Below are 26,561 nucleotides of genomic sequence, written 5' to 3'. Positions count from 1 at the left end.
GTAAAGGAGGTACATTCCTCTTTGGAAAGTCTGATGATGTCACCATTCTACAAATACTGCAGGAGAAGAGAACCCAACCAGTAAAGCAAATAGCACACCATGTTAGTGCATCTCTCTTTAATATCATAACATAGTTAAGTAGGGGTTTGAATCCTGCAGACAGTGAGTGTGTGTGGAGGGTTGTGTGTTTGTGTTCAATTGTCTTTGAAAGGAGTGTCCTTTTTGGAGACTGAAAACACACTAAAGAGGTACATTCCTCTTTGGAAAGTCTGATGATGTCACCATCCTACACATACTGCAGGAGACGGGAAACCAGCCACTAAAGCAAATAGCGTGCTGTGTGAGTGCGTTTCTCTCTAGTATCATAACATAGTTAGGTTGAGGTTTGAATCCTGCAAGCAGTGAATGTGTGTATGTGTGCAATTGTTTTTTAAAGGAGTGCCCTTTTTGGAGACTGTGAAAACACACTAAAAGAGATACATTCTTCGTTGGAAAGTTTGATGATGTCACCATCCTACAAATACAGCAGGAGAAGGGAAACCAGCCAATAAAGCAAATAGCGTGCTGTGTTAATGCGTCACTCTCTAGTATCATAACATAGTTAGGTAGGGATTTGAATCCTACAAACAGTGAGTGTGTGCGTATGTGTGCAATTGTCTTTGAAAGGGGTGCCCTTTTTGGAGACTGTGAAAACACACTAAAAGAGGTACATTCCTCTTTGGAAAGTTTGATGATGTCACCATCCTACAAATACAGCAGGAGAAAGCAAACTAGCCAGTAAAGCAAATAGCACGCCTAGTTAATTTGTCATTCTCTAGTATCACAATATAGTTAGGTAGGGGTTTGAATCCCGCAAACCGTGTGTGTGTCGGGCGTTGTGTGTATGTGTGCAATTGTCTTTGAAAGGAGTGTCCTTTTTGGAGACTGTGAAAACACACTAAAAGAGGTGCATTCCTCTCTGGAAAGTCTGATGATGTCACCATTCTACAAATACTGCAGGAGAAGGAAAACCAGCCAGTAAAGCAAATAGCGCGCCGTGTTAACATGTCTCTCCCTAGTGTCATAACATAGTTAGGTAGGGATTTGAATCCTGCAAATGCTGACTGCGTGTGAGTGTCACTGTTGGTCAACACAGTGTGGGTTTTGCTTTTACTATGTTATGACATAGTATGATGACAACAGTAAGTGCATTGCAGACATCAGGTATCTCCGTGGCAAATATGTATGTGCACATGTCTCCTCAATCAGTACATAGGTGTGAAGCCTGCATACTACATGAATACATTTGTTTCCATTGACAGGTTGTGCCACTGCTACACAGATCATAGGTCACATATGTATGTATGTGACATGGCCATCCACTGTCGTGTTCTGTGGCCAAGGTCATCTGTGGCACACACACCCATGACAGTTACTTAAGAGTAGTGTGAGTGAGGGTATATGCTTGGGGTATATGTCAGACATGGTCATACACAACAAAATCTGCCAAGAATGGGCAGTCTTTATAGGTGTCCAACTGCTTTGTGGATATGCATTCAGGCCTCTAATGTCTGTGATACACCTTGGGACTCCACAATACTTATGGATATGTGGATACCAAGGGACACATGACATAACATGGGTCTGTATGTACATAATGGTACCCAACATACATGCTGAGGGCTACCACCAGTGTGGTACTGACGGGATAGTATGTATAGTACATGAGGATGACTATGCCATAGTTGACTTACTAATATACAGCATGTATCACACAACAGGTATCTGTCTGTATGATACCCTTGTGTAGTATATGCGTCCCATCCAGGGAATGCATTGTAGGCCATTCCATGCATTCCCAGATTTGGATGGACACATCCCTAGTGTGTCTGCATGTACCTAAGGGGGCTATATAACACACAGGTGTGGTCACAGTAATGGGTGACGGTCATCACCAATGGTTAGTGTTATAGTGTAGCACCGGAAGGATCCAATTGATACTGGGTTCCCTACTACTGTGTGTCATTTGTCAGGACATCATCCAATGATTGCTTATAGTCATGCTGTTGAGGTTGTGTATACTACCAGACTGAAAATCATTGACTGATATTAACGGTATCACCCACAGTATAGTGTCAACCCATGTCATACACACATCTACCCATGTTAGTACATAACTGTAGTAGAATGCATACTGGCCATTGAAAGATGAAATGGGATGTTAATAATGTGTATGACAGGGTATGCTACACGTCCCATGTGTCCACTATGCACGTACATCCAGACAGTGTGCACCCACCATGTTCACAGATGTACACTTGCTAATCTGTACTGCACACATCACACACGTAGTGTCCACTCGCTAACACATGCTGGCAACACATCACACATCATCCAAGTGGCACATGGGAGGATAATACATACTCAGATCTAATAGTGGTGAAAGCAATGCTACATTGACAATCAGAGCTTTGATGCATAATATCTGCTCAGATATACCTACAAGGATGAAGTTAGACTTCCTTGTTGACACCTCGCTATTATTGCTACACTGCTATAGTGTCATCCTGTGCATCAGCACCATGTTAGCCTGTCCCTCCATTGATAATGCAGATGACAGGAGGTGGCATAGGTATCATCGTATGCACAGGGCATTTTGTTGTTTGCCAGAGCCTGACATTGACCCATCCAGTCAACATGTGTGTGTGTGTGTGTGTGTGTGTGTGTGTGTGTGTGTGTGTGTGTGTGTGTGTGTGTGTGTGTGTGTGTGTGTGGGACAACAGTACAGCATGGGCCAATGTTGATGTAATGTGTGTGTGTATGTGTGAGCCCTAGTTGTTTGCTTAATGTGAGTGTGTCTGCATGCACACAGCTCCATCATGTGGCTGCCATATACGGTGGTTGTGGGACAGCCACAGATAGTACCTGCTTGGCTGTACAGATCACTGTCTCTGGCCATGGACACAGTACCTGTGCCTGGCAGGGTGCTACGGATGGTATCGGGTACCAACCCAGACTGGGTACTGTCATCAGAGGCAGAGGTATGATGACTGGACCCATGTCCCTGCTGGGACTGGCCAGAGCCATGTGCACGTGGTCTACTGGGATGGACAATGGAAAGGCCAGACCCAGCATTGCTGGGGCTGGTACTGCCACTGCGGGAGCGGCTGTGAGCTGTGGGCCATCCACGACCACTGCCAGCTGTTGCTGTTGCTGGCATGCATCTGCGTCGATGTCCCAACCATCCCACATGTTCCTGGCTTGAGGAAGACATGTTTTGGAGGGCATCTATTGTCTCCCCCAACATCTATCAATGACCTCGGTGTATGTCCGGATGGGACTGGCAAGGTCACGGATGCTGTCATTGATAATGGTGTTATGTGCCCTCTGCGCCCTAAGTCCCGGCCTGGTGTACCATTCCATACATGCCTTAGCCTGCATTACAGCCCAGAACATAGTGGTCAGCGTAAGACCTGTGAGGGCATGCCTGCCAGGGGCAATACGTTCAGTGGTGCTCCCCCAAGAACCCCTGGACTTCCGCCTATGTGTTACCATTCCGGGTCTATGGCTATGGCTGCTGTGAGGGGATGCACGTGCCATGGGTACCACACTCTCCTGGTCAATGCCAACTGTATGCTGCCCCTCCCCTATGGCCATTGGTGGTGAGGGATGTAATGGCAGTATGAGTGTGCTCATAGATGGGGTTGAACGCTGTGTACTGTCGATTGGTGGACCAACGACAGACCCTGTCAAATCACCCTGTGCCAAAATACGTGTCATCATCACCACTATCAGTGGCAGTGGCTTCAGGTCGCCTGCTGCTTTCGCCAAGCCCTACCTCAGCACCTGTGAGAGGAAGACAGGACACACACGTTATGGTCTGCACATGCACACATGCGCACATGCACACATGAACACATACACACATGCACACATGCACACATGCACACATGAATACATGCACACATGCACACATGCACACAGGAACACAGGAACACAGGAAAACATGCACACTCCTCACTACAGCAGATACACACACACAACAGAAATCCAAATCATACTCAATACTGGTTGAAGGTGGGTGACAGTATCACAAGGCAAACAGTCATGCAAACGTGTCAGCATACAGAATAAGTGTTGATCAAGTCCATGCAGTGTGAGTGTAGAAAGCCATAGTTAATGACAGTGTACATGGCTGTGGTGCATGTGTGTACATGTTCAGTGATTGCCTACACCCTGGAACACAATGTGTACAAGGACACAACATTTCTGTACAAGTATTATAAGCTCTGCAATGTCTTGTGCAGCATCACACACAGGTATACATACCATGGCTGCGTGTGTTATCTGGGTGTCACATGGATTTCCATGTCTGATTGCAGTGTCTGTGTCTGTAGCAGATAATTGTGGACACAGGTGTAGCACATGCATGCTATGTACACACACAGGATGAGTGGTGCATGTATATATGATGGGATACCAATCCTGGACATGGCCATTGTAACAGTATGGGGTGTAGTACCATTAGCCATCATCATCATGCATCATGTAGTCACTCAAGGCCACTAAAGTGTGCTAGACCACTGCCTAGCATGCTGTACCTGAACCACAGTGCCATGGCTAAGTTCACAATTGCACAGCCACATTGCACAAGGGTGTGTGAGGTGTCCAATAAGGAGCATTGCCTAACATGACTGTGTTATGTGTTGAGGAGTGTTGCACAGCCCCATGCTAGACCCCTACCCCTCAGGTATGGTATGTGTGGTGGGTGGATGACATGTGAGATACTGAAGTGTGACCAGGCAGCGGGTGTCTGGTTACACTATGTGTAGCATGTTGAGGTGTACTGCATATGACAAAAGTGTTATGTTGTGTACATGTGTATCAACTATGCCTATCCAATGTGTGGTACAGTGTTGCCACATTTGTGTCTGATGTTCTGTGCATTGCATGTGATTGAGGCAGCTACTGACATTACTGACATGTTTCACGTCTCACAGCAAACATGCACAGCATGCATTATGCGTAGGTGTGTTATGTGTACATAACCTACACCTCACCTATGACATGCACAGTTCAATACCAAGTTTAAAGTGTTAACACACCAGCATGTAATGTCTACTCTGCTGTCACACCAGAGGGACCTGCAAGAATATGACACAGTTTGTCAGTGGCCACAACTGTGGCATTGCTACTGTGAGTGTGCTAAACTACAGTAGAACAACAGGCATAGGTGTACAGATACTATTCAAATTATCAGTATTGCACACAATAGGCAGCACAACTGCTAAACACAGTACACATTTCACACATGCATAATCTAACAATACAGGTAAGAGTAGTCTACAGCTAGGGCAAGTTACCTGCACGCTCCATGTCACTATGCTGGGTGGATCCGGCCTCTATGATGACACATGTGTAATGTTGTTGTTGCTGTAGGCCAGGAGCCACCACACTTAGCAGCAGTTCCTCCACTCTGGTGAGGGGAGGATGTATGGCCACCCCACTACCTGTGGCAAGCTGTTGTCTGTGGATATCAGACACACGCTGCCTGACATGTCTAATTAAATCACTGCAGTGATGGTGTACCTGCTCATATGTCCAGTTATGCATGTCTATGTCATTTACCCGATGAACAAGTTCTTGCCACAGTGCAGTATGCTCCTGCTGGTGCTGGCTGGCCCTTGAAAACAGCAGGGTATAGTGCTGAACCATGCTATGGTGGATTTCCTGTTCCTCTGCAACTGTGTAGCAGGAGTTCCTGTGATGAGCCATAAGCCTGGAAGACAAGTAAACAATATGTGTGAGCAAGTCATGTGGCACACATCATTATACAGTACAGATATCAGTTAACTGCCATATATAGCATCTGTTCGTCTGTCAGAGGATACACACATTCAATACCACATATCAGTGCTCAGCCCACAACTGGCTGACAGTGCCTGCCACACTCCATATGACACACTAGTATACACCAGTACTCGGCTCACTATTTGGGATCCAATGCACAGCCTTGCCAGGGGGTACATATCAAGCTAATGCATGCAGAAATATGTCATCCATTGCAATGAATGTGAAGTACAGTTACAGTATAACCAGTAACCCACCCTAGTCATTGATGCCATACCCCTACCTAACATATGTGCACAGTTATTAATATATCTGGCATACTGCTGAAACAGAGTATACATGTTGCTAGGTACACACGCAAACCCTGCATCACACATGTGATTGCGGACATGGTACAGGCATCATTACATACACATCAGACATTCATAAAACACACAAATGTATGCTAACACAGATGAGCATTTGCTATGTACCTTACAGTACTGTGTGCCCCTACTTACAGATACCTATGCCTGAGGAATGTAATCTGTGCAGACTGCAGGAAACACACAAGACAGTGTTACCAGGGAATGTGAACATACACCATACTGTGCTGCTTAGGCCTACAGCTTCAGGTGGTACAACAGTTCAAATGTCGGCTGGATTCACCAGCAGTACCATTTCCTGAGCATACATGTATTGCTTCAGCCTATGATGGGACACCACAGTTGTACACAAGGAACTACGTCACAACATATACCATCCTACTATGTCTGCATCCCAATAACTGACACATCTTTCTCTGGCCTCACACTTAGAACACAAATGATCATGACAGAAACAACCTCACACCTAGCTATCACACCATCACAGACCTTGCACACATTCACTGTCACACTCATTCCACCTCACATAGCAGGTATTGCACTGTGGGCATGTCTGTGTGCATTGTGTCATAAGTAGGTAATACGCTATTGTCCCTGGGGCCTACAGCAGCCTAGCCATATGCTACCCTGGCCTGTGACACACATGTAATTAGATTTCACTTCCTCCTGTCAACCGGATACACAGAGGTGATTCCCAGGGCGTGCTACCTATCCCCCAGACAATCATCAGGGGTATGTCTGACATTTGCTACTGAGAAGCCTTGTTTGTTCATGCTGCGTGGTTTATTCCAGAGTATGGCATATTTGCCAATAGGAGCCTATCCCTCCAGCATGTGCTGTTTAGTGAGGTTGCAGGGACTAGGGACCTAGGCCATGTAGCCCGGTGGGATTGTGAGGTGTTGACATGGTGGTTGTCTGACTGCTATGGGTGTGGCATACCTCTGTATGTTTGGCAGAGGTAACCTCTGGGTGGCCGGAATACAATGCACTGTAGCTGTGGTTATGTGAGTCAGTCTGCATAGGGTATGTGTTTCAGGACAGTATTACCCTTTGTGAGGTATGTCTGTGGCCTTTCCACTTGCTGTAGTTGTCATGTAAGGTACATACCACATGGGGCATTGTGCTGAGTACAGGGAAACACTGACCTAAATTTCCATGCGTGTCACATCGTTTGTGATTACACATACCATGTAGACAGATTACAAGACTAGTGTGGCACTGTGAATATCAAAGGGGAGGCTACTAACCCCCTGTGTCCCATGTTCCCTTCTGACACCTTCAGTGTTAATCAGGCAACCACCTATCTGGTAGTTAGTGGGTAAAGAGTTTTGGAATGGGTATGGCACTGCAGTATCAACACTGGTGTTCAGTCCATGCCTTGCTCACCAGGCACCTGTTGCAATACGTCTGACCTTGTGTCTCATTCTCTCACTATATATATATATATATATATATATATATATTTATATACATATATATTTATATGTCACTCTATATATACATATCTATATATATCTATATACATATATATAAATATATATATATATATATATATATATATATATATATATATATATATATATATATATATATATGGGTCCCCTTCACATGGTCGACAGTTCATTTGATCGACAGTCATTTGGTCGACAATTCATATGGTCGACAGGCAGATTTGCCCCCCTTCCCAATGTTGTGCGACCCTGGAGTTGATATATATAGTTAGGGGTATGTGGGGGGCACAGCCCCCCACATAAAACTGCTTGCCGATCAAATGAATTGTCGAACAAATGAATGTCGATCAAATGAACCCATATATATATATATATATATATATATATATATATATATATATATATATATACACACACACATCTATATATATCCATAGATATCCATATATATCTGTATATATCTCTATATTTCTATATATATCTATATATGTATATATCTATCTATATATATATATATATATATATATATATATATATATATGTATATATAGATGTATATATCTATATATCTACATATCTATATATATCTACACATAATATATATATATATGTATATATATATATATATATATATATATATATATATATATATATATATATATATATATATATAGATATATATATATATATATATATATATATATGTATACATACTTGTAAACAGCCACTGCTGTACATACACATGCACATATATGCAGATATACTGCCCACCGTTCATGGTGGGAATATCAATCATGGAACAGTTGTGAGACATACAATGATGTAATAATATTGCACAGTGTTGTGCAGAATGCATTTCCCTGTCCTCAGGCTGTATAGCTGTAGCATACCTCACTGGCTGTAACTCAGTCCCACAGCATTTAACTACCACATGACATATACCTGCACTGCTTGCTGTTTTCAATGCCACACACTACAACCTACATAGATAAGTGCACATAGCAAACTTCAAATACATATATATATGTCCAGCCTTCACTAACAGTTGCAGTATGTCCCTTGCCCTATGCACATCTGCATATACATATAGATACGTACTGCTACCACATAAGGAGTGTTCACAGAATGTAGAGTACCCTTCAGACACATCATTCGGATGCCAGCAAATACATCTGTGTTCCATACCTTACCTTTGTATTTCTCACCTCAGTCTGTTGTACCTGTTGATGTTTTTTTTTTATTTGTTTAGATTGGTGTCTTCCACCGCCTCTGTTTGTTTTATTTGTTGTTTTGGTTGTTTGGTGTCTCCAACCACCTCTGTTTTTTTTTTGTTTTGGTTGGTCTCTCCAACTGTTTGTCTGTCTGTCTGTCTGTCTGTCTCTCTCTCTCTAGCTCTCTCTCTCTCTCTCTATCCAGTTGCTGCAATGATATTATTGCATGTGTGGACAGCAAGTACAGGCTGCTTTTGTAGGTATTTGCACATGTGCATGTGATGGCCTCTGCACTAATTGGTGCCCACCATTTAGTAATTGCATGCAGCCTACTGTGTGGTAATTGCAGTTCTCACTGTGATTTCAGGACACTGCTATAAAATGATAGGTTAGGTAGGCATAGGCCTTTCAGTTTTGCAAGGTGGAGACCATGCTTGTTTGCTGTGGACACTGTTGTGTCAGTCAGAAGGTTGGTATATGTCTCATATCTGTAGCTGGGTTGTAGCCACTGAAATGCATGTTGTACTGAAACCTGACTGTTGCTTCTTCAAGTACACTCTTCTCAGTGTGTAAGTTTACTCACACCTCCTAATGCTAACACTGGATATATGGGAGTATGCACTTTCTTTTGGAATTAGGGAATTAACTGGCATACAACAGTAGTTATTGCAATGTATTCCTATGGCTTTCCTATTTTCCCTTTACATTCAGTCCTTGTAATGCATGTCATATTTCTTTATTGCAATGTATTCATATGGCTTTCCTATTTTGCCTTTACATGCACTCCTTGTAATGCATGTTATATTTCTTTCAGCACCGAGCTATTGTGTATCTGCTGTGGCTTAGTGGTACATCATGCAGACTTGTGAGTCTGAGGTGTGGTGTTTGAGACTGACAAGGGTATTTTATTTTGCTGCTGAGCAATACCAGATCCTTATCATGCAGAGTGACAAAGGCACTTTTAAGCAGTTGTAAGCGCGTTGGCATGGGTTTGCGTGACACTTAGTGATGCTAAGCAATGCTTAGCTCAGCTTATTGTATTTTAGCTATACTAAGCTAAGCTTAGCTTAGCTTATTTTATGTTAGCAATAGTAATCTAAGCTTGGCAGAGCTTATCATATCTTAGCAATGCTAAGCTAGGTGCACACATGCGCACACTGGTGCAAACCCGCTGACTACTGTTTACAAGTGCTCACTCCCGCTAACCCCCGCGCTCATGTCTTTGACAGAAAATTAAATGGGGAGATAGGACTGTGGTGATAAAGGGTGCTCAAAGAGGGGAAGACAGTAGGGAAACTAGCTTGGGATGTACATGATGGGTGTGGAGAAGGTCCATAGCTGCCCATTTCTTTACCAGCAACAGCTGTGCATATGCAATACATTAGGTGGGATATTTGAAACCTTCCACCCCTGAGAGAGTGGTGTGAACATCTAATTATGTTGTAATACCAATTATGAATATCAGGCACATGCACTGTTTGTGAACAGCTATACTGTCATTAGTAGGTTACTCACATCTGAACATTTTGTGGTTTGTGTTGGTATTCCAAAGACATGCATCTGGAGCATTTCTCCCCAGGCCTCCGCTGAAAACAGGCTCTGTGGAACCTAGTCGGACTTTCCCGGTCAACAAATGATAAATAAATAAATAAATTAGCACAGTCTGCTCAGGACGACTGGACATATTTCTGTACTGTGTATGCCTACCTACACCCTGTGCCTGACTACACGGGTATATAGTACCTTTGGGTAGGGGTGCAGAACTGCATTGTGCATTATTTATTATCGTGTGATGTTTATCTTGCTGAACATGCAGAGTTGCTGTGTACCTGTAAGTCTATGAAGGCTTGTAGTCTGTCTGAGTAGCTCCCACCTGTGGACATATCCAGATGGTAGACAGAGGTCAGCCTAGTATTCTTTGACTGTGCACCACAGCAGTCTTTTCAGCACCTGAACAATGGCATTGTCACAGGTGGTTGCTAGCAGTACATGGCTACATCTTTTGCTATTTCTCTGTTGTACGTCTACATAAGGGCATGCTTGTGGGATTCATTCTACAGCTATTTGCAGAGTGTGTAACAGCAGACAAGCTGATATGCCTGTGTGTTTCTGACTCTTCCAGGCCTCAGATACTCTCACGTATATATTTGAATAGCCTCAGGGAAAGGTACATATAACTGGGATAAACCTGTGATATAGTTCTGACATTTTTTCAGTTCAGACTTTGGGTGATTCTGACCATTTCTATTACTACACCTTTTCTGACGTGCAAGCAGTGTCTACTCTCACTTATTGACATTTGTTATTAAGTGAGATTCAACACCTTTCTGCCTACTGTTAGCACATTTCACAGGGAGTCAGAGGGGCACACCTAACTTTTGTTTACTAATCAGGGTCATCACTGTAGAGCAGTCACTGATGGGATGGTCTGGCCTGTGACCTATGCTAATATGCCAGTGTGTATCCTGCTCTGATACTGTGTGGGGTTTGTCAGCTGCTACTGTAACCTTATTCCCTACTAGCATGGCTGATTCTCTTTTCACAGTCATGTCATGCAATTCAACAACACCTGCTGGTTAAGGCCCACAGAACAAGATTTGTGTTATGCCATTCCTATTTTCCCTTTACAGTCACTCATGGTAATGCATGATAAATAGCTTTCAGCACTAAGTTATTGTATATCTGCTGTGGTTTAGTGGTACTTCATGCTGACTGGTGAGTCCAAGGTCCTGGGTTCGAGACTACCAAGGGTATTTTTATTTTGCTGCTGAGCAATAAAAGGGCCTTGTCATACAGAGTGACTAAGGCACTTTTAAGCAGTTGTAAGTGGGTTGGTGTGGGTTTGTGTGATGCTTAGCAATGATTAGCTAAGCGCACACAAGCTCACACTCGTGCACCCCCGCTAACTACTGCTTAAAAGTGCTTACTCCCGCTAACCCCCACGCTAATTTCTTTTAAAGAAAAGAAAATGGGGAGATAGGAAAGTGGTGAAAAAAGGGGGCACAGAGAGGGACAAACAGTAGGAAAACAAGCTCTGGATGTGCAGGAAGGGTGTAGGAAAAGTCCATAGCTACCCATTTGTTTAACAGCAACAGCTGTGCATATGTTGAAAATTTGGAGTGAGTTTTGAGACCTTCCACCCCTGAGAGAGGGGTGAGGACAACATAGTTTGTTGCACTGCCAATTAGAATTATCGGTGTAAATGTCTTATGGACATGTGTGCAAAATGGGAAGCTATGTATGGGGCGTAATTTTTTTCGGGTACAGATTGCCCTTTTTTTTTTTCAGTTGAGAGTGGTAAGTGAGGTAGGGGAAATAGGTATGTTTGGGGAGGTAGGTTGGGGAGGTAAACAGACAAGACAAACAAGACACATACAGGGGTGGAATTTGGCACGTAGGGTGGGTGAACACAACTGACGGGGAAGGTTGTTTGGAAATCGCAAGCCCATGAGCCCACAGATGGTAACAGTGGAACTGAGATTCCCCACCCATGGGCAGTCACCACTGCACCTTCACAGCCCCGGGGGTGGCTGTGCTGGGGGTTGAGTAGGACGGGCAGGCTCACCCGTGAGTCGTGCCACTCTCGCCTAAAGCTGGTGTAGGGGATCAGCGACTGAACGCTGGATCTCCCTACGCACCACAGTCCGGACCCTTCAAAGGGTGACAGGTGGCCCTTCTCCACCCACGCTTGCATGGGGGGGATGAGCCCCATCCCCTGCAGTGCTTCCACCCGAAGGTGACACAGGGCAAATGGAGGAGGGGAGTCCGGGCTGGGCACCAGAGCCACTGGTGCCAGGTGCACTTGCCAACTGAGGAGGGACAGGTGGGTCCATTGGGACCGGCCTTCCCATACGTTCTGTGATTCGGTGTGTTTCATTACAACATAAACAACAGCATTCCAGATTAGTTTTAACAGCATGCAGTAATATTCCCATTAACCCAACACACCACAGTTCCAACAGTTGAACAGCAAACATAGCACATGCATATATTGAACAACAGTGGTTATTCCAACTGCATGCAGGGATGATTGGTATCAACAGGCCACCATGAACATGGTGTTTGAACAGGGAACATGCATCAACATGAGTGCAAATATTTATGGAACAATATGACATATATCCCGACAAATATTTAAGATTTCACATACCCATTGAGGTGCATAATTGCATGGTTTATGCACAAACAGTAAGGTGTAGAAAAAACCTCCATTAACATCTTATAAACACTTTTACTCTACACTACATTCCTAGTGACTGCAGGTGTATATTCCCTACATGTCTTATTACACTTGCCAGCATGCATTAGGTTGTGTAATGGGTTTGGCTAGTTCAATCTATACTTGACCTATATCTCACATACTAACTGTCCAGGATGCAGATGTTACTGCTACTATTTCATGGTTGCATTTATATTTCTTTATCTACATATCTGGATGTTTTCATATGACATTTTCACTTCTAATTGTACAGAACGCTGCATTTATTGAAGCACACTTACATTTCTGGGGAACATATTTGCATGCTACTCATGTGCCAGATTTACTTATGCATGCCAGCCAGTAACTGACTGTTGAGGACTGTATATTTACTTCACAGCTACTAGCACTTCCATCACCCACTTTAGATGGGACTGCAGAACTCTGGGTTGCCAGCACTTTCTAATACATTACTGTTTGTATAATGCAAGCGTACAACATTTCATACTAAGTGAAACAGACACACTCTGGGTTTTAGACCTTTATTAATGACATTACACACTTTTCCACAGGCTCACTCCTTTATTTGTTTTAACGGTATATATGGCAGACATGGTCACGATATATTATACCTTTATTAATAGGTTAGCACACTCTTTTTTCAGGCTCACTCACATATTATTTTATATGACAGTGCCTGCAGAGATATTATTCCAGACATGTGTTACCTTTCTAAATGGGTTACTACACTCTTTTTCAGCCTCTCTAACATTTTTCTCTGACAGTACATGCAGAGGACTTATTCAGTCCATTTTATGGCTGTATTATTGGACTACAACACTTTCTTTCATGCTCTCTCCCATATTTTATATAACAATACATGCAGAATAATCACTAACCTGCCTGGCGGCACAGCCTTAGCAGCCTATCTTCATAGGCTTGCTGATTTGTAACATGGTCACCTGCAGCTGTAAAGTAAATGAAGGGATATTGAGACATTCCTATCCATTATACATACTCCATTTTAAATCCTTACATACTGCATTCCATGGCTACATACTTAGTTGTGGGGCATCCCGCATCCCATGGGCCTCCTGTATCCACTGGTTCAGGCGGTTCTCCTTTCATCTCTTCAGGTCCGCATGGTGGTGACGGACCTGCTCACCAGACCAGGAAACACCTGTGGCACTGGTGAGGTCACAAGCTAACTGGTTCCAAGTCTCTGCCTTGTACTCCGCCCCTTGGAACTGGCCCTGCAGGAGTCTTGCCTCATGAAGGTGGACTAGGAGCCAAACCATGTATTTGGACTCCTCGGTGCCCCATCTCTACTCTCGGAAGCGCAATCCCTCTCCAACACCAGACATTCTGACTGCAGATGTGAGCTGCAATCAGTTATGGCATGTATTCCCGCCTGTGGGGCTTAAATATGCCGCATTTCCTGCACTTTTTTGTGATTGGCCATTTTGTAAAATTCTCGGCTGACTTCAGACCTGCTTAGTAATGGTTAAACTACCATTCCTAGGTTTATGTATGTTAATAGTGGCTGTTTTCCCTATTTTAGCATGACTTAGTGGTTCTGTACATTGATTATGATGCAAGGGATCCTGGGTTCAAACCTTGTCATTCTTTTATTTTAATACTATCTAAACAGGCTAGGGGGTGTGGCTGCGTTTAAGCAACTTAGCTCTACGTTGCTCCCCTGTGCCCTACTGTGCGCTGGTTGGCTTGCACTGGGTAAAGCGCTATTATACTATGGGCAACTCTGTTTAGCTGGGTGAAGTGCTATTAAACTATAGGCAACTCTGTTTAGCTGGATAAAGCGCTATTAAACTATGGGCACCTCTGTTTAGATGGGTATAGCGCTATTAAACTATGGGAACCTGTGTTTAGCTGTGTAAAACATTGCTTAATGGCAAGCTATTATATATCTGGGTCTTTTAAAAATATATATTTTGTTCGCTGATATATTGACCATGTCACTGCTTTTAATAAAATTTTAATCATATTTGTCTGGTATTATTTCAAATACTGATTTAAAACATAAATAAGAAGGGGAGTGGTGGGATTCAAACCGTGAATGCCTTCTCTTTGTGCATACGCTCTACCATTATGCTATTGCTATTTGGATTAATTTGCATAAGTAGTTCTTATATGCTCTTCAATGTCACAATTGCTAACTGTGGTTAAGCAATGGTCACACCCACGTAAACAAGTGCAAATACGGGCAGCTATATCGTGGATTTAAAAAAAAAATAATTTTTTCCGTTTTATAACTCTGATGGGGGTTTACAGTGTCAGGGAGTGTGGTGTTGAGTGCAAGTACATTTGACTGGACTCGCTCTTGTCTGTTGACATTATGCTTTTTAAAACCTTGCAGGGGCGTGGACTTTTAGACTGCTCAGCAGTCGGGTAAGCCCCCTGCTTGCCTACTCAGTTCATGTAAGAGTTATGGATGAGTCAGTGTGCCCTCATGAATATTCATGGCATGCTGACATCATATCGTTCAACTGCAGCCTCCAAGTAAGACATATTAAGTCTTACACGGAGGTTTCGTGAATCCGGCCCATTGTCTGAAACAGTATGTACCAGTAGTTCGTGGTGCCCCTGTGAGGAAGCCACGTCTCCCCAGGGCACCACGGTGCAACTTTGGGAACCCCTGCCTTATACCAATATCCAACACAGACTCTGAGAGCAGAGCTTTAAACATATGGCCCTCTATTTATTACTCAATGTGTGCCTTACAAATTTATGTTGAGGTGTCAATATGACATTTCATTTTCCACTAAAACTTATTATTATGTGCAAATAATGTGACATGTTTACATACCATAATTAAAACACGTGTGTTTAAAGTATCTTGTAAGATTAACAAGCAATAATACTCTAAAAATGTATATGTAAATGAGATGAGCAATACAACATGGTGAATGGGTAACATCACAGCATCATATAATCAGAATGGAATTTGTAAGCATTCGAATAAATGCACAATCACAAGCACGGTGACAGCACATAATAGCTATAAATTATTAATAGGTCACATGTACATAACTGTCCCGTAACAAATGTATCACTGTCACTGCCAACATTTGTATTATGCGTACTTATGTACCTGCACAGTTAAAAAAGTAATGATGATCATGAATATACTATAAAACACCTCAGACATAAAATAAAGCTGACCGGATTGTGGCAGACCAGTGACAGGAAATGGTATGCAATGTTGTGTTTAACAAACCATCACAATACAGGTATACTACATTATCATGAAAATGATCAATAATGACTTAACAAACCTCCAGACAGTGGACCCCACCCAATCTGGTTTTGCCAAGGGCAGGTCATGCCTACTCAACCTGGTGGACGTTTTAAGAAAGTCACCAAAGCAATGAATGAAGGCAACATATTTCACACTGCCCACCTTGACCTGAGCAAGGCATTTGAGACAATACCTCTCTTGAGCATTATTGACAAACACAAGAGGTTAGGTATAAACCCCTATGTCACCCAGTGGATAGCCAGTTGGCTCACAGACAAGACAGTGGAAGTTAGAATTGGGGTAGAACTGGGGAGTCCACTTCTACAAAGAGGTAAGTCACTAGTTGAGTATCTCAAGGATCAGTCCTGGAACTGCTCCTTTTTGGCATTTATTTCTATGAAGTCAGGGACATGTCAATGGTTTTGACTAAAGCTGCAGATGACTGAAACTAGGAGCTGTCATTGAATTTCCCACTGACACAAATTTTCTCAAGGAAGAGCTGACACAGACAAATAACTGGTGTTAGAGCCATGGATTAAAACTAAATGCCAAGAAATGCATAATAGTATCCTTCAGGAATTCATCCACCTTGCTAAGTATCTTATTGACAACACACCCCTAAGAGCTGACCTAGTAGTCAGGAACTTGTGGACACACATAGACAGTAATCTAGCCTTTGACCATCACGTGTATACAGTAGTGAGGAAATCATTCCATGTTGTGCAACTTATAAAACAATGGTATGGCATCTAGCTCCAAGGAAGTCATTGTTTCACTGTAGTTGGTATTCATCAGGCTTATCACTGAGTACAATGCCCGCTTTGGCATGTACCTAACCAGGCATATCCAACAACTGTAATGTCCACAGAGGTTTCTCACTGAAAGAATACAGGGCATATGGAACATGTCTTGTGTAGACCACCTCAAGGCCCTATCCATGTATTCTGTCCCCTACGGGTCGCTGATGAGGCATCTATGCCTGGCATACAAGGCATTGTCAGACCCAACTTTGCTGGACATCCTGTATATCTGCAAAAAAACATTACCAGAATTACCTGTTTTAAAGACTTAAACCTTGCCTATGATATAAATAGGACCTGCTGGAGAGACAGGTATATATCCCAGAGACAACCCCTTCTCTGAAACAGACTCCCCATCCATTTGAAGAATAGTTTCTCCCTAATCCATTTCAAGTGCAACTTGGACAATTAGATGAGGAACAGGAAATTCATTCCTGGTTTGGCACCTATATCTCTAATGGGCACAGTCTGGCTGTAAATGGTTTATCTCCCAAGGCCCTGCTTATAAATATCAAGTGTACGAGAACTTGTCAGTGAAGTGGGATGCATAGCTATGCCTAAATAGTCTCTTGTGGTCAATTGCTTAGAAAACACCTATAAAACTATACATTATTGCTAGAGAACTGGAACCATACCTCTAAACCTCTTAGACAAATAAATCTGGACAAAGACATTAATAAAAGTGGGACAAAGGCCCAAGAATAGGGACACTTTTTAATCATTGCTCTTACAGACTTAGAAGGTTGATAGGTTCATAGGTTCATAGGTTGGTACTAGGCTATCAGCCCTAGGGCCTATACAAGCCTAGCCATAACAATTCCCTGGCTATTTCTTCCCACATTATTTACTTTCCTGGACCCCTGTCTAGCAGGGCGACTGACGTGATCCCTGGGGTGAATTTCCTTTCTCCCATCCAATCGTCAAGGTTCCTCTTGAAGAGGAACAAGTTTTTCTGAAGGCTATGAAGTCTTAAACTCAAATGTCTATCATTATTATCTAGTTTCTGTCTTTCATGATTTGCCACTAATCAGCCAGAAAACCACAATTTTATGAAAAATGGACCAGAAATTTTAGGCAAAAGTCTGTAGATTTTGTAAAAATCTGTATAGTTGACAGGTATGAGTGGAACTCAAAAAGTACATGGCAATAAAGGTCTGCTCACAACATTAAGAATATTGAGACAGAGTCACCCATTCAGTAGGAGAATAAGCAGACTATACACAACATAAAATTCACTGAGAACCACTGCCACACACATATAACAACATTCCTGCTGTTCAAACTGCAGCAACAATACAAGCAACCAATTCATAAATCATTTAACTCAATTGCTATATTCCAGTTGAACAAAGATGTCTTCCATTTAGGTTTTCTCAACAAACATTGCTTAATCTTAGTTTAGTAAAAAAAGCTCCTGTTGATAACTCCTAAGACAACATTCCACTTAAAATGGTTTACTTATTAATGTTACAATAAATTATTAAGCATTGCATTTAAACTCACAGACACATTATTCTAAATCTAACATAAACATTAGCATGCCTTAATGTCATAAGACTACACATCAAAACCTGAAGATTTAAATATATTCATAGTATTTCTGAAGAAATGACGGCAGAAGGTGATAGCATATACTTCTTTTCCTCCACTGCTCCTCAAGGTTGTACATAAGCTGTATGCACAATGCATAATTTCAGACATGGTCTTCATCAACCGCAAACAGGTATTACAGCAACAGAAGTATTGCTAGAGTTCATTACATAATGACTGCTGTATACAACAATGGAACCATGAAAAAAGTGTGATTATTACTTTAGCTAGCACTGATATACAATACAATACCACTTTTTGCATACTAAGTCACTGATGTGTCACTCTCATTTCTATGCACAAATGAGGATTACTGCAGACAAACAGGAAGAAGCTAGACTCAGAACTGCAACTGTTTCCTATGTTCACACTAAAAACCCAAACTCTTCCTGCCTAACTAATTAATCTTGGCTGCAACTGAATCAAACGATAGAAGTCAAACAACTTATATTTATGATTGTGCAGGGAAGCGTTACACTCAATAAGAGATATGCCAATATAAGATAATGCTGTGAAAGCATATAGATAAACCTAACCATGTGGACAAAGATCTAAAAATGTACCCAGTTATTATATGCTGAACTTATGGTGGTGTTATGTTATAATCAATACAATTATGTGCATATGTATATGATGTATGATGCCTCAACACTGCAATCTTTCTGTCTGTACATACGCATGAATATAATTTAATACATATGTGTGTCTACATAGACTTATAAATACATATTGATAGACGGACCTATGTGTGTATGTGTACGTTTGTCCCTTTGTATGGACACGTGCATACATATATTAACCTAATGTGATGTGTATGCGTGTGTGTGTGTGTGTGTGTGTGTGTGTGTGTGTGTGTGTGTGTGTGTGTGTCTGTGTGTGTGTATTAAATGACAAGGAAAAGAAAAGTGGAAGTGTTGCCATGAGCCCTACAAAAGCTGCTAAATGCATGTAACATCACATTGTGCATAATATATCTAAAATATGTTGTGCAATGTGAACTGGTGACATTTGTATCATATATGACTAATAAAGTAGAACAAAAGCATCACCTTTCATAACACTTATCATGCAAGTCAGGCATGCCTGTGTCATAACATTCAATTTGGCCAATGATGTACGCAATGTCTGTGGTGGGATTTTATGCAGCCATAACTACAAGTCATCACATTCCTCACAGCAATACTCCACAGCTATAACAGTTCAGATTTTCATCTGTCATAGTTTGCAAGAAAACATTTGTCTGCACCTGAAACAAATAAACAGCTATTAAAGGGATTACTATTCAACTGAGGGATTTAAACCAACACATGTAATTTAGGTAGGAGTAGTCAATTAAAAGAAATACTGGATTATAGCAGACCATTATGTAATTTAAACTGTAGAAGCAACATATGTACGTATTACCCAGCATTTAACAGAAGTATAATATTACTAGAAACTTTTGAGATAACAGGAATTGTGTAGTCATTCTTAGCCTAAGTTCTATAGACTTCAGTGCACCACAGCCATGTTAGATGTGCAAAATCTCTAATGTATAACTTACCAACCAAATACAGATCTTCCATTTGTGCAAACAGGCTGCATTGAGATTTGAACATATACAAATACACACACACACACACACACACGCACACACACACACACACACACACACACACACACACACACATACACATATATGTATGTGTGTATATATATATATATATATATATATATATATATATATATATATATATATATATATATATATATATATATTGGCCTATTGCTTAACCATTTGAGCTAATGAACATCATACTTCTTAAGGTTTGAAAAGTCTATAGAGTAATGACAGAATACACATTTATCCATTTTATAAAACTTTTCATGTGCCAGCACACTGAGTTTAACTGTTATAGTTTGCAAAGAAAACATTAGCAGGTACTTTTAAAAAAATAAATAGCCATTAAAGGAATTAATGCATGACTGTGTGATTCAAACCCCACTTTTCCACACACAGTTCACATCCTACAGCCATAAGACAATATAACGATTACAATTCCACACTTCTTGTCATTGCATTGTGTTTACAAGACTCATATATTTCAGCCTTGATGATCTATATTGGTTTTACATTCATTGAATTGATGAAAGCAGGCATGGATTATAAAAGACTGCTGCAAGTTTTATAATTTAGAGCTTAATGTATGTGTTACTCAGCATTCACACATGCAGAGGTATATTGTATGATGCTGTTAGAAACTTTGAGGATAATAGAGAAATGTGTAGTCATCTGCAGCCTAATCCCTATAGGGATCAGTGTACCACAGCCATGCTATATGTGTAAAAATCTTTACTGTATAAGTTGTGAAACAAATATCGATGTTCCATATGTGATATGCAACATTACATGAATCACCACCAATGATTTTACAAAAATAGCCTATAATGGGATTTGATCCCACAGAAAGGAGGAAAAACATTCATGTTGTCATACTGCTTAACCAGTTGAGCTAAGAAACATCACAGTTCATCAAATGTTCTAAAAGCAGATATTATGGAATAGCAGTAATAGTTATATGTGTGATGTCCATATTAATATACAGTCATAATCAACAGTCCTGCATAATGTGCACACTGGCCCAGTATAGCCACAGATAAACTCAGAATGAATTGATAAGTGAATGTTAACTTTAATGAATAGAACAGTATTTCTTCCATGTAAATTTCTATTTTCAATACAAATACCCATGGGATTCACTTGAAACAGACTAACAGAAACACATGTGCTTACTACATACATACATATATGATATTGTAGGTGTTAAGGAGTGGATTATGTGACTTACTGTAGGCATGTCATGGCTGGTATAGGACCTCTGAAACCCTCCATGAAGATCCTCAGTGTTCCTCCAATGTAGGTCATTATAGCACTGTCAGACTTGCACATCAAGCAGATCCCAGTCCTTCTGCAATGGTCCCTCACAATCTGGGTTAAGATATTGATCACCTTCATTTCCTTTTGAACAACAAGAACCCTAGATGTCTGATGATGATGTATCAGAGCTGCCACATGATGATCAGGAGGACATAGGGTTCTTGGGGTAGGTCACACACACATGAAACATGCCACACATGGTAAACATCTGTGATGCCTTTTCTGCTGTATATTGTATTGCACCCTCATACGTGTCCAGACATTTGAAAGTTGCTGTTAGCATGCAAAACAAATGCTCAGTGGTGTTTCATGTCATGGTTTGTGCTCTGTTGTATGCATCTTTTGCAGGGGGTGATGGGGTTATGTATGGCATCATTAGCCAAGGCTCCAGTGGATAACTGAAGTCACTTGTTTGTAGGAGGAGAAAACACATATTTAGTCCTTGTGCTCACTGTGCTTACTGTTGACAGGTCTAGATTCCGAATACATCACAGCTGTGCTCCCCATACTTACTGAGTAGTAATCCCTCAAGAATTTCACCATGTTAGAAAGCAGCCCTCTGACCATTTTCCACCCATTTTGAAACATTATGCACACTACCAGGGTGTGTTGCCATGATATTAGTAATGATGCTGTATGCTGAGCACACCACCTGACAATTGAGCAGTGGCCATTCCTTTCTATTGATATGCCATTCAGCATAAAATAAATCTCGAGTTTTAATTGGGATGTGCGTGCAGTCTATTGCACTGAGAACACAGGGGGAAGTTGACTATGGCATTGAACTGTTGCGTGACAGTTCTGTACTCCATGGGTGCTGTTGGTAATTGGATATATTCATCCACCTAGATGGACATTGCTGCCATGAACTGTGAAAGGATGCAACTGGCAGCTGCCTGAGACACTCCTATGCCATCTCCCATATGCTACTGAAATGTCCCAGAGGCCAGTATTCCTATGCTCAAGCACACTTTTGTTTCTTTTGGTACTAGGTTACCCCACATATTCTACATATACAGTGGGGTGCATGCACCCTTCACACAGCCTACACCAGCTCTCTGTCTAATCTGTATCTACTTATTATTTCCTGATCAGATAGCTTACCTAACTGTAGCCTAGTTTGGCACTTAACTGACTGCCTTCTGGGATGCATTTGCAGATCATCCTCTTGAATAGTTTGCAGTACCCCAACCTTCTCTAGTGCAATAAATGTCAGTTGTATTATTTAAGTAAGGTTTGAGGGTTCTGCAGGATTCCCTAAGAATATATGGAATATAATGGTGTTAAGATAAAGCACATACAGCATCTGCCTCCATTTAGGTTGCATTAGGCACACCCATTGCATTTTGGAATTCGGCAGGTGTGAGTGGAGACCATAATTATTTTACGCTGAAAAGAAAATTACTTAGTCTTGTTTTAGTGTATGTTTTGAAATCGCATCCACCACTGATGCATTGATATCTTCTTTCAGCGTGCTGTTTTTTCTGCAACTTTCCTTTGGAATCTGGCCCATTATGTGTGTATTTAATGTCTGAACATACACACACACACACACACACACACACACACACACACACGCACACACGCACACACGCACACACACACACACACACACACACACACACACACACACTCATGCATGCTGAGGCATAGACTCACAGACCTATATGTTTTACTTTTTTTTACCATCTTTTTACAACCTCTCTAATATTCATCTTACTTCACACCATGAATGTCACCTCTCCCAGCTCTCTCACTTTCTTTCTAAAAACCTAATATAATATTAATGCTAATATTTACTCCTTAAAGTGACAACTTAAATCCCCTTTTGGTTTCCTTCTCTTTACCTACACTCTTTCCCTCAAGCACTTTTGACAATCTGCCTCACCTTATTTTTTCTATAAAACTTCTACAACCCTTTTACTAATTGTCATGCTCAGTACTCGGACATATATTTCTCTCTCACTTATATCAACGGTATCATCCATCAATCAATGTCTTAATGTAATGTCAAGATCCTAAAATCTCTTACAGGTAATTACTTTCCAATCCAAATGCACTGTATGACCCTCTCCTTTATCATTCTGTGTACAACCCATTTAATCAGCCCTGTATTTTTATTGGAACTCATAAATATAAATATAATTTACTATATAAAGTTGTGCTGAAAATAATATTGTTCTTAAAAATTAAACTATTAATTACAAACTTAATGTAATGGAACTTTTCTCCCCAGGCCTCTGCTAAAAATGGATTACACCCCCAGTCAGACTTTCCTGATCAACAAAAATAAAAAATAAATAAAAGTAAACAAAACATACAAGGCCAAATTCCATAGCGTTTTCAGATTTTGGTGCATTATGCAGATGTCAGTGCTAAACTTGCAGATAACATTGCAATATGTAAATGTACCACAATAAACTCAAAATAGCTCATCACACATGGGAGTATTGTAGTAGCAATGGCACATTAAACAAATCCGCAAGTAATCTGTAAGTAATGAGAAATTGTTGTGAAAGCTCATTGTACATTAACAAAGTTATGGAAAGATTATCACAATTCAAGCATGCTGTTAGTCATGTATACATATGTATAATATAATCTGTTAGGTATGTTTAAGGACTACTGCAGAATATAACTGGTTCTGTTATGATAAAAAATGCCAACTATCCCAATTTAAGCTACACGGTTCATAATGCATATTTTCAAAAATGTGTCCGGAAACATTACAACTGCAGGTATTTACATAATTCATTTACTAACAAAATATGCTTGCTTTAAAGCTCCTTGCCATTTGTAATACATATTGTCAGCAATCTGTCCAGTAAGCTCAGAGGCAACTAGAGATAGCTCCATAAGTCATAAGTCATGTACTCATAAAATATGCTGGCCTGCACTTATGAATTCTGATGGAATCTATAAAATTTCTAATAAAAAATTAAAGGTGAAGGGCAATCATGCTCAGATTTCTGCATCTAACATTTGCTAACCGTGGGTTCGGGGCTTGTGTGGGGAACAAAAGTAATGCATACACCCAAGGAAAGCAGGAGATAGAAAAGAAGATATGGGGCATACCTTTCAACCTCTTAATGCAAGAAATCAGGTCAAAGCCGGACATAATTGGGGGACAAAAGCCCCAAAATAGGGACACATTTTAAGTATTGCTCTTATAAACTAAAAGTTGCTAGAATAACACTATTTATGTTAGCATGCATTTTTCTGAAGGATATGAAGGATATGAAGTCTAAAGCTCAACTGCATGTCATTATTTAGTGACTTTAATCCTTAGATCATCCCAGTGATTTTTCAAAAAAACACAATTTTTTTGAGGAACAGACCAAAAGTATGAAGCAAAAATCTGGACATTCTGCAAAAATCTGTGTATGGGTGAAGAAAAGAGAAACACAAGAGGAATGTTTGAATAAGAAAATCTGAGAGAAAGTAAGAGAGAAATTAAGAGGGGCATGGGCAATTATTTTTTGGTGGGAATATGCCCCATTTTCTTGTTTAAGGATAGAAGGAAAGGTAAAGAGAGGAAAAGAGAACAAAGACATCACAGCAGGTATACCCACAGAACAAATTGCACAACACATGACAAAGGTTGTAAAAAAACATTAGGGACAGGTAAGTTACACAGATGGCACACCGCACAACATGGGCAATGGAAAGTTGTCAAAAGGATGAGGATGTGTACCACCCATGGTGAAATTCAACAAAAAAAAAACATATCTACCTATGCAATTTCACATGATGACACATTGCTAAGTGTATGTCAGTCATACCTGGATGTGAATGACCAATGGTAGATGTGTGTTGGAGGGTAATAAATAAGGATCACAGTACACATTGGATAAATAAACACATGCCCATGTAGTCTGTCAGCACTGCAAGTGTAAGCCAAGCAACATCACACATGAGCAAATGCAGGTCTAGCAATGCTAGATAACACAATTCCAAACCATACCACAGTGTGAATGCTTGACTATGGGCAACATATGTTGTCTGTCATTTGTCTTCAGTAAAATACATTTGCAGGTATTTCTTGCAGCGCTAGCTGCAGGTTAACTATGAAAGTGCATGGACAGCTGAATGTGGGAGGAAGGTGTAATATGTTAGTGTGTCACACAACAATAACACATAAACATGTCAGCTACATGGTATGCGTTCACAAACGTGCATATGCAGTTCAATCAATTATATGGCAATAAGCATGTTGGCAGTATAACAAAAGTGTCACACACAGACAATACTTATGGACTGGAGGGACCAGGCTGATGAGTCTGAGACTTACCAATGACCTCACAGGCTATCTCACTGAATGAATTGCACATAGCCCATGCCATATCCTAGAAAAATGTCCCATCATGTCCCTCATCTATGTTTAGAACACATTTGTCACAACTTCCCAGATCTTTTCCCGATAGTTGTCTCTGTTCTTGTCCTGGTGTCATCTCCTATGGGCGTCAGCAGGCATGATGACTTGAGCAGGTGTGAGTCCAGCTTCTTCATCATCATCATCATCATCATCATCATCATCACTGCCATCAGCTAATGACTATGGCACCTGCCTGGCATGTGCTCATCATCATAGTTTGATAAGTGAATGTCCATGGCTCCCATGGTTTGTCAAGATGAATTGCAAAACACGACAGGAATGCAATGCAAATGTCTATCATGCAGAACATTCCCATGAAGATAATAGCAGAATTTAATAAGAAAATGAAGAAAAATTACACAGGGACTGACACACGTGCATTATGGACAGAGATAGCTTATAAAGATATGCCCCTCAACATCCTATTTGTAAACAGGATGTCACTATTCGTTTGTGAACACTTGCTTAGAGAGTACCACAGTGAGCCTCCAACAAAGCTCCTTCCCCTCACTGTGATGCAAGTTATCATAGCAGTGGCAAACCTGCACTACAGTATTGTAGATCCC

This window comes from Protopterus annectens, chromosome 3.part0, assembly GCF_019279795.1.
Source record: "Protopterus annectens isolate FY-2018-M chromosome 3.part0, PAN1.0, whole genome shotgun sequence".
Classification (NCBI taxonomy): domain Eukaryota; kingdom Metazoa; phylum Chordata; order Ceratodontiformes; family Protopteridae; genus Protopterus; species Protopterus annectens.
This window is presented reverse-complemented; position numbering follows the sequence as displayed.